Below are 8,327 nucleotides of genomic sequence, written 5' to 3'. Positions count from 1 at the left end.
CTAGTTAATCTTTTACCGGAGTCCCTGATAGCATAGATCATCGCTGTTACGCCACCCACGTATGTAATGACCTCCGTAAATCGTCTACGTTTAATACTCCTAATTTAGTATCTAAATATTGATGTTGTTGGGGGGAAATATTAACGACCCCCTAAACGCGCAGCTTAAAGAAACAAACATGAAGGCCCAGGCCCACCGAAGTGTGGTCAAGTCTCCACCTCGCCCGACCCCAGCGTCAGGATCGGGAGCGCCCGACCTCCCTCCGCAAGGTCTCCGCCTCGCCCGACCGCGCCCCCAGGGTCGGGAGCCCCCGACCCTGTATCGCGAAGGTTCCGCCTCGCCCGACCCCGAGCGAAGGAGTCGGGCACGTTGAGGCCCATGGGTCAGAATCCTCCTCGGATACGTTCCGCATAGACAAGACAAATCCGGTGGGGCCCCCCGTCGGACTCTCCATAAATGCGCCGCAGAGAAGGCAGGGCGCAGGGCGACCGCGCCCCCCACGCAACCCGGCGCAAGTACCCGCGCACGGCCATCCTGTACGAGCTACAGTATTGGCGGCCAGCTCCTATTCGTCACAAAGCACTCATGACCTGCGGCGACCGGAGGCAAGCTAGGAGCAGCCCCGTCCTCGGGTCCCGCACATCCTCGGGCCCCGCGCGAACGGCAGTACAGGCGTGAAGTTCCCCCTCTCTACAAGCTATCGCCAGAGCGGCGGTATCCACCGTCCTCCATAACGGACGGCAGGGTGACGACGAAACCCCCTCATCATGATCTATCCTGATACCTACGAACGTCGAAACAGCTACCTGCGGAGAGCTGCAACACTTGGCATCCGGCGGCCACCCCTTCGGACATGCACGACGGCACGCGTTCAGGGTCGGCAGGACGTCGGGCGCCAGGGGCCTCTGCCCCTTTCCGCCAGACCTTTTTACCATCTCACTCTTTACCTTTTACCCGGTTCCCAATTGTAACTCCGGCCGGCCCCTTGCGATATAAAAGGCGGAACCTAGAGCCGGGGAAGGGGGATCGATCGATCGATCGGCAGACGAAGAGATCAACACTTCTCCTTAGAACACGAAAGAGAAAAAGAGACCTGGGACCAGTCCCTCTCTCGCCTGTCTGTAACCCCCTACTACAGAATCCCCGCGCGGGCAACACGAACATCCCCGATACTGGACGTAGGGCTCCCTTTGCCCGAACCAGTCTAATCCGTGTCTCCCGTGCAACCATCTGAGGCTCACGCGCATAAAAGAAATTTACTAGTCTAAGTCCTGATCCGCTGATCTTGACAACGACAGTTGGCGCGCCAGGTAGGGGACCTTTGCGCGTACATCTCCAAGTCTCAGATGGCCAGTCACGATAACAGCTTCGCTCCGGGCTCCCTGATTCGCTTCGGGAGCCAGGACTTTCTGGCCACCGGAAATGGGATCGAGCTGATCCCTGTCCACGTCCTGCCCGCTCGTCCTGCTGCCCTCGGCACCACTGCCAGGATGACGACGAGCGGCCGGACGCCAGCCGGAAGGGCTTCGCCAGAAGGATGGCCCTTCGGGCTACGCAACGCCACGGGTGCTTACGGCCGCCCCCTAGCACGGTCCTTCACCACGTCACCCGCGAGCAACGAGCTCGCGGGCATGGCAAGGACGGTCTCCGACGCTGGCTCCAGTAACGAGGATCCATGTCCCTCGCGCGAGTGCTTCATGGCTGACGCGCACTCCGAGGGGTCCAATGGCGATGGTGCCGAGGGGAGGCAACGGGCTCCCCCCTCGCGCGCCGCAGCTACGACTGGGGCCCTACCCAGGGCACCAGAGGGCTCTCTGCAACCGGAAGCGCACATGGGCGCACGCCAAGAAGCAGAGCACCCCCGCCACGAGGGGGGAGCACGACAACGAGCGCGCGACGTCCAGGAACGCATCTGTGCGGATGGAGAATGTCCACCGCTCTTTGCCCGCGCCAGCCAGAATGTCGCCGCCGCGGCGGTGCTGCTCCGACAGCTCCCCGAGCCAGCAACGCCTGAGGAGCGACGGGCGCGCCAAGAGATGCGTAACCTACTCGAGTGCGCCGCCATCCAGTAGGCGGAAAGTTCGGCGTCTCGACGACGCGGCCAGAACGCCAGTAGGGCAACGCAGGGCGCCCCCCCGGAGCGGCGGGGGGAATCTGTCCATCAACCCCTTCCGGAGGCGAATCCAGCTGCGACCGCCCAGCGAGCACCGCCACTCGCGATAGGCGAGGCCCGATCCATCCACCAACGCGTCGGTCCCGTTCGCGACGCCCGCGATACACTGAACGCACGGAGACGTTCCCGCGCGGACAGGGCGGACGGGGCGGACCGAGGCTACCACGTCCACCGTGGCGGACGCTACGACAGCGGGGAGGACCGCAGTCCGAGCCCTGGAGCAGCTGGACCTCGGGCCTTCTTTGCGCGCATTCTGAATGCGCCCTTCCCGCCGCGCTTCCGGCAACCTACGAGTGTGGCCAAATACTCGGGGGAGACCAACCCTGGAGTATGGCTCAGCGATTACCGGCTCGCATGTCAGGCCGGCGGGGCGGACGATGACCTGTTCATCATCCGCAACTTACCCCTGTTTCTGGCAGACTCCACGAGAGCCTGGCTAGAGCACATCCCTTCAGGACGCATTCGTAACTGGAACGACCTAAAGGAGGTTTTCGTAGGAAACTTCCAAGGGACATACACTCGCCCTGGCAACTCCTGGGATCTCCGGAGCTGCCGCCAGGGGGCGGAAGAGTCCCTCCGGGATTACATCCGGCGCTTCTCCAGAAAGCGCACCGAGCTCTCCAATGTCGCCGACGCCGACGTCATAGGAGCTTTCCTAGCAGGGACCTCTTGCCGGCCCCTCGTCCACGAACTAGGGCGCCGAGGTCCACGAACCACGGAGGAGCTCCTCAACATCGCCACTAGCTATGCCTCTGGCGAAGAGGCTGTCGGAGCGATCTTTGATCGTTCCAAAGGCAAGGCGAAGCGGGAGGAGGACGCCGGCGAAGGCACCTCCAACCGCCAGCAACAGAAGAAGAAGAGCAAGCAGCGGCGCGAGGCCCCCCTCGTGGCCGCAGTCGAACGCAAGCGAGGGCAGCCGCCCCCCGAGGGCGCACCCGGCTTCTTCGACAAGCTGCTCGAGGGACCGTGCCCGAACCACGAGTTCCCCGTCAAACACGCCTACAAAGACTGCAACCTCATGAAGAGGTTCTTCGTGGGCAACCCGGTGAAGGGTGATCGGAAACGGAAGCCCGATGAGGAAAAGAAGGGCGACGAGGAGAAGGAAGACGGCTTTCCTAAAATGGACGGCTGCTTCATGATCTTCGGGGGCCCCGCCGCGTACGACACCAGGCGCCAGCACAAGCTAGAGCGTCGGGAGGTTTACGCCGCCGAGCCTGCGACCCCGACTTTCCTCGATTGGTCCGCGCCGGCCATCACCTTCGACAGATCCGACCACCCTGGACGCGTCCGGCACCCAGGGCGCTATCCTCTCGTCGTCGACCCCATCATCGGCACGACGCGTCTCACCAAGGTACTCATGGATGGGGGAAGCGGCCTCAACCTCCTCTACGCTGAGACCCTCGACGCCATGGGGATCGACCGCTCCCGTCTCCGTCCTAGCAAGGCCCCCTTCCATGGCGTTGTGCCAGGGAAGCAGGCGACGCCCCTCGGGCAGATCGACCTGCCCGTCACGTTTGGGACCCCTTCCAATTACAGAAAGGAGGTCCTCACCTTCGAGGTGGTGGGCTTTCGCGGAACCTACCACGCCATCTTGGGCCGCCCATGCTACGCGAAGTTCATGGCAATCCCCAACTACACCTACCTCAAGCTCAAGCTGCCGGGACCCAACGGAGTCATCACCGTCGGCACGACCTTCCAGAAGGCATACGAGTGTGACGTCGAGTGCTGCGAGTACGCCGCGGCTACCACCGTCTCGGGCGACATGGTGGCCCAGCTTGAGGAAACCGGTGAGGACCGGTCCGACGCCAAGCAGTCGGGAACCCCCTTCGAGCCCACCGAAGGTATCAAAGAAGTCCCCCTCAATCCCGGTTGTTCCAGCGGAGGGGTGGTGCGAATCAGCGCAGCCCTATCCCCCAAATAGGAAAGCGCGCTCGTCGGCTTCCTCCGCGCAAACAGCGATGTCTTTGCGTGGAAGCCCTCGGACATGCCAGGCATCCTGAGGGAAGTCGCCGAGCATTCCCTGAACATCAGGGCCGGCTCTAAACCGGTGAAGCAGGGCCTGCGCCGTTTCGACGAAGAAAGGCGCAGGGCCATTGGTGAAGAACTCGAAAAGCTCCTGGCGGCCGGCTTCATCAAGGAAGTACACCACCCCGAGTGGTTGGCCAATCCTGATCTTGTACCGAAAAAGAATGGGAAATGGAGAATGTGCGTCGATTATACCGGTCTCAACAAAGCGTGTCCAAAGGATCCGTTCCCTTTGCCGCGTATAGATCAAATAGTCGACTCGACAGCCGGGTGCGAAACACTCAGCTTCCTCGATGCATACTCCGGCTACCACCAGATCGCGATGAAAGAGGCCGACCAGCTCGCCACCTCCTTCATCACCCCCTTTGGCCCCTACTGCTACGTTAAGATGCCATTCGGCCTCAAAAACGCGGGGGCTACCTTCCAGCGATGTATGCTTAAGTGCTTTGGAGATCTCATCGGGCGAACCGTTGAGGCTTATGTCGACGACATCGTGGTCAAATCCAGGAAGAGCAATCAGCTTGTCCCCGACCTGGAGCTAGCCTTCGAAAGGCTAAGGGATAAGCATATCAAGCTTAACCCAGAGAAATGCGTGTTCGGTGTCCCAAGGGGCATGCTGCTAGGCTTCATCGTCTCCGTACGCGGCATCGAGGCGAACCCGGAGAAGATAGCGGCCATCAACGGCATGGGGCCGATCCGGAACATGAAGGGAGTGCAGCGCGTCATGGGATGCTTAGCATCCCTAAGCCGCTTCATCTCGCGCCTCGGCGAGCGAAGACTCCCCCTCTATCGGCTCCTGAAGAAATCCGACCGCTTCGAGTGGACCAGCGAGGCGCAGGAGGCGCTTGACCGGTTCAAGGACCTCCTGACGAAGGCCCCAATCCTGGTTCCGCCGGCCGACGGCGAGGCCCTCCTACTCTACGTCGCGGCGACCACCCAGGTGGTCAGCGCGGCCCTAGTGGTGGAGCGGGAGGAGGAGGGGCACGCTCTCAAGGTGCAACGCCCGGTATACTTCATCAGCGAGGTGTTGTCCGAATCCAAGTCACGATATCCGCAGATCCAGAAGCTCGTCTACGCCGTCCTCATAACGAAGAGGAAGCTGCGTCACTACTTCACCTCCCATCCGGTAACGGTCGTCTCTTCATTCCCGCTTGGTGAGGTAATCCGGAACCCAAATGCAACAGGGAGGATCGCGAAGTGGGCGGTTGAGCTTATGGACCAGGGTATCACCTACGTCCCCCACACCGCCATCAAATCCCAGGTACTTGCCGATTTCGTGGCCGAGTGGACGGAGGTACAAACGCCGCCGGTGGTAGAAGAGCAGGAGTTTTGGACGCTATACTTCGATGGGTCGCTGATGAGGGCTCGCGCCGGAGCGGGCCTCGTTTTCGTCTCTCCGCTGGGCGTACGCATAAGGTACATGATTCGCCTCCATTTTCCTGCATCCAACAATGTCGCTGAGTATGAAGCCCTCCTCAACGGGCTTCGCATCGCCATCGAGCTGGGCATCCGTCGACTGGACGTCCGAGGCGATTCCCAGTTGGTCGTCGAACAAGTCATGAAAGAATGGAGCTGCCATGACCCAAAAATGGCCGCCTACTGCAACGAGGTACGTAAGCTCGAGGACAAGTTCGACGGGTTGGAGCTCAACCACGTCGCAAGGCGCTTCAACGAAGCCGCCGACGAGCTCGCAAAGGCGGCGTCTGGCCGGACGCCCGTCCCCGACGGCGTCTTCGTTAGCGACCAGCTGAAGCCTTCGATCCGCTACCCGGAGCCAGCAGGGGTCGGCGAGGCATGCCCAGCCTCGGCGTCGGGATCCGAGCCAGGAGAGGTCGGCAATACGCCACCTATCCTGGACCCGAACACCAATCCCGAGGGAAACAACGTCGCCCCACCCGACCCGGCCGCGGAAGCCAAGCCCTCCGACCTCGCGGTTATGGAAATCGAGACGGGTCCCGCGGCGGGGGCCGACCCCCCGACCGATTGGAGAGCCCCGTACCTCGAGTACCTTATCCACGACGCGCTCCCAACTGACAAGACCGAAGCTCGCAGGATCACGCGCCGAGCGAAATCCTTCGCCATCATCAACCAAGAGCTTTACAAGCGAAGCCACACGGGGATCCTCCAGCGCTGCATCTCGATCGAGCAGGGAAGGGCGCTGATCCAGGACATCCACGCCGGGGCCTGCGGTCACCACGCTGCGCCAAGGACACTGGTGGGCAATGCCTTCCGGCAAGGTTTCTACTGGCCAACCGCGGTCGCGGATGCTACCAAGGTAGTCCGCACTTGCGAAGGATGCCAATTCTTTGCCCGCCGAACCTATCTGCCCGCACAGGCGTTGCAAACCATCCCCATCACGTGGCCGTTCGCGGTCTGGGGGTTGGATCTCGTTGGACCCTTCAAAGGGGCGCCCGGGGACTTCACCCACCTACTCGTCGCTGTCGACAAGTTTTCCAAATGGATCGAAGCAAGGCCTATGGCGCAGATCAAGTCCGAGCAGGCGGTACAATTCTTCACCGACATCATCCACCGCTTCGGGATCCCGAACTCCATCATAACCGACAACGGTACGCAGTTCACCGGAAAGAGATTCCTCCAGTTCTGCGATGACCACCACATTCGAGTGGATTGGGCGGCAGTTGCGCACCCCTGCACGAACGGGCAAGTCGAATGAGCCAATGGCATGATACTCCAAGGTCTCAAGCCACGGATCTTCGACCGCCTTAAAAAGTTCGGCGGACGATGGGTTGCGGAACTCCCAGCAGTCCTCTGGAGCCTGAGGACGACTCCCAGCCGGGCGACAGGATTCACCCCGTTCTTCATGGTTTACGGGTCCGAGGCCATCCTGCCCACCGACTTGGAGTACGGATCACCAAGGGTCAAAGCATACGACGAACAGGGAAACCAGGCGTCGCTTGAGGATGCACAAGACCAACTCGACGAGGCGCGAGACGTAGCCCTCCTGCACTCGGCTAAGTACCAGCAGGCCCTACGGCGTTACCACAGCCGCAGGATACAAGGCCGCGCCTTCAACGTTGGAGATCTAGTGCTCCGCCTCGTCCAAGACAACAGGGGTCGGCACAAGTTGACTCCCCCATGGGAAGGCCCGTTCATGGTCGCACAGGTGCTACGGCCAGGCACCTACAAGCTGGCAACTCCCGACGGGCAAATCTTCAGCAACGCCTGGAACATAGAACAGCTAAGGCGCTTCTACCCATAGCTCTTGTTTATAAGTTATACATAGCTTTGCCCCCGTTTTCGTTTAAGTTCAGGGGTATCCGACCCTGGCCTCATTCCGCGGTCGCATACCCCTCGGGGGCTACCAGTTTTGTTCTTCTGCTAAAAAGAAACCCTGAGCCACCTTGGCTCAGGTCTTTTCGTTTAAGCTCAGGGGTATCCGACCCTGGCCTCGTTCCAAGGTCGCATACCCCTCGGGGGCTACCAGTTTTGACCTTCATGAAACAAGAAGGCCTTTTCGTTTAAGCTCAGGGGTATCCGACCCTGGCCTCGTTCCAAGGTCGCATACCCCTCGGGGGCTACCAGTTTTGACCTTCACGAAACAAGAAGGCCTTTTCTTTTAAGCTCAGGGGTATCCAACCCTGGCTTGGCTCCAGGATCGAACACCCCTCGGGGGCTATCGGGGGCTCCGACCCCAGCCGTTGGGCACCGCCAAAAGGAAAACGTTTTTTTTCCTTCTTTCGGAAAACCGGCCACTCCCTTTCGAAAAACCTTTGGATGCAGAAAGATAAGGATGCGTGAACGGTACTCAGCCAAGTCACGATCGGACTGCGAAAAAGCCTACGCCCCAGCAGCTACGGTACCTTCGCTCATCGAAAACTTACTGACGCACCCGGCAACGCATCCAAACGCTTTCAAAAAACCAAAGGAATAACAAAGGGAAACGGTTTCCTTAGCACAGAATAAAAAGTTATAAGAACAGGCCCGTATGGCCAGCGCAAACAAGTTCAAAACGACTGACTTAAATACAAACGTTTTTTGGGCACAAGCCCGGTACAGCTAATTGACAGGAGGGTCGGCTGGAGCAGTAGTCCCGGGGTCGGCTGAAGCGGCGGCTTCAGGGCCAACAGGAGCGGCGGCTTCAGGGTCGGCGGCGACAGAGGCCTCGGGA

The sequence above is a fragment of the Setaria italica genome, chromosome VII (assembly GCF_000263155.2).
Source record: "Setaria italica strain Yugu1 chromosome VII, Setaria_italica_v2.0, whole genome shotgun sequence".
Taxonomy (NCBI): domain Eukaryota; kingdom Viridiplantae; phylum Streptophyta; class Magnoliopsida; order Poales; family Poaceae; genus Setaria; species Setaria italica.
Note: the sequence above shows the minus strand (reverse complement) of the source record.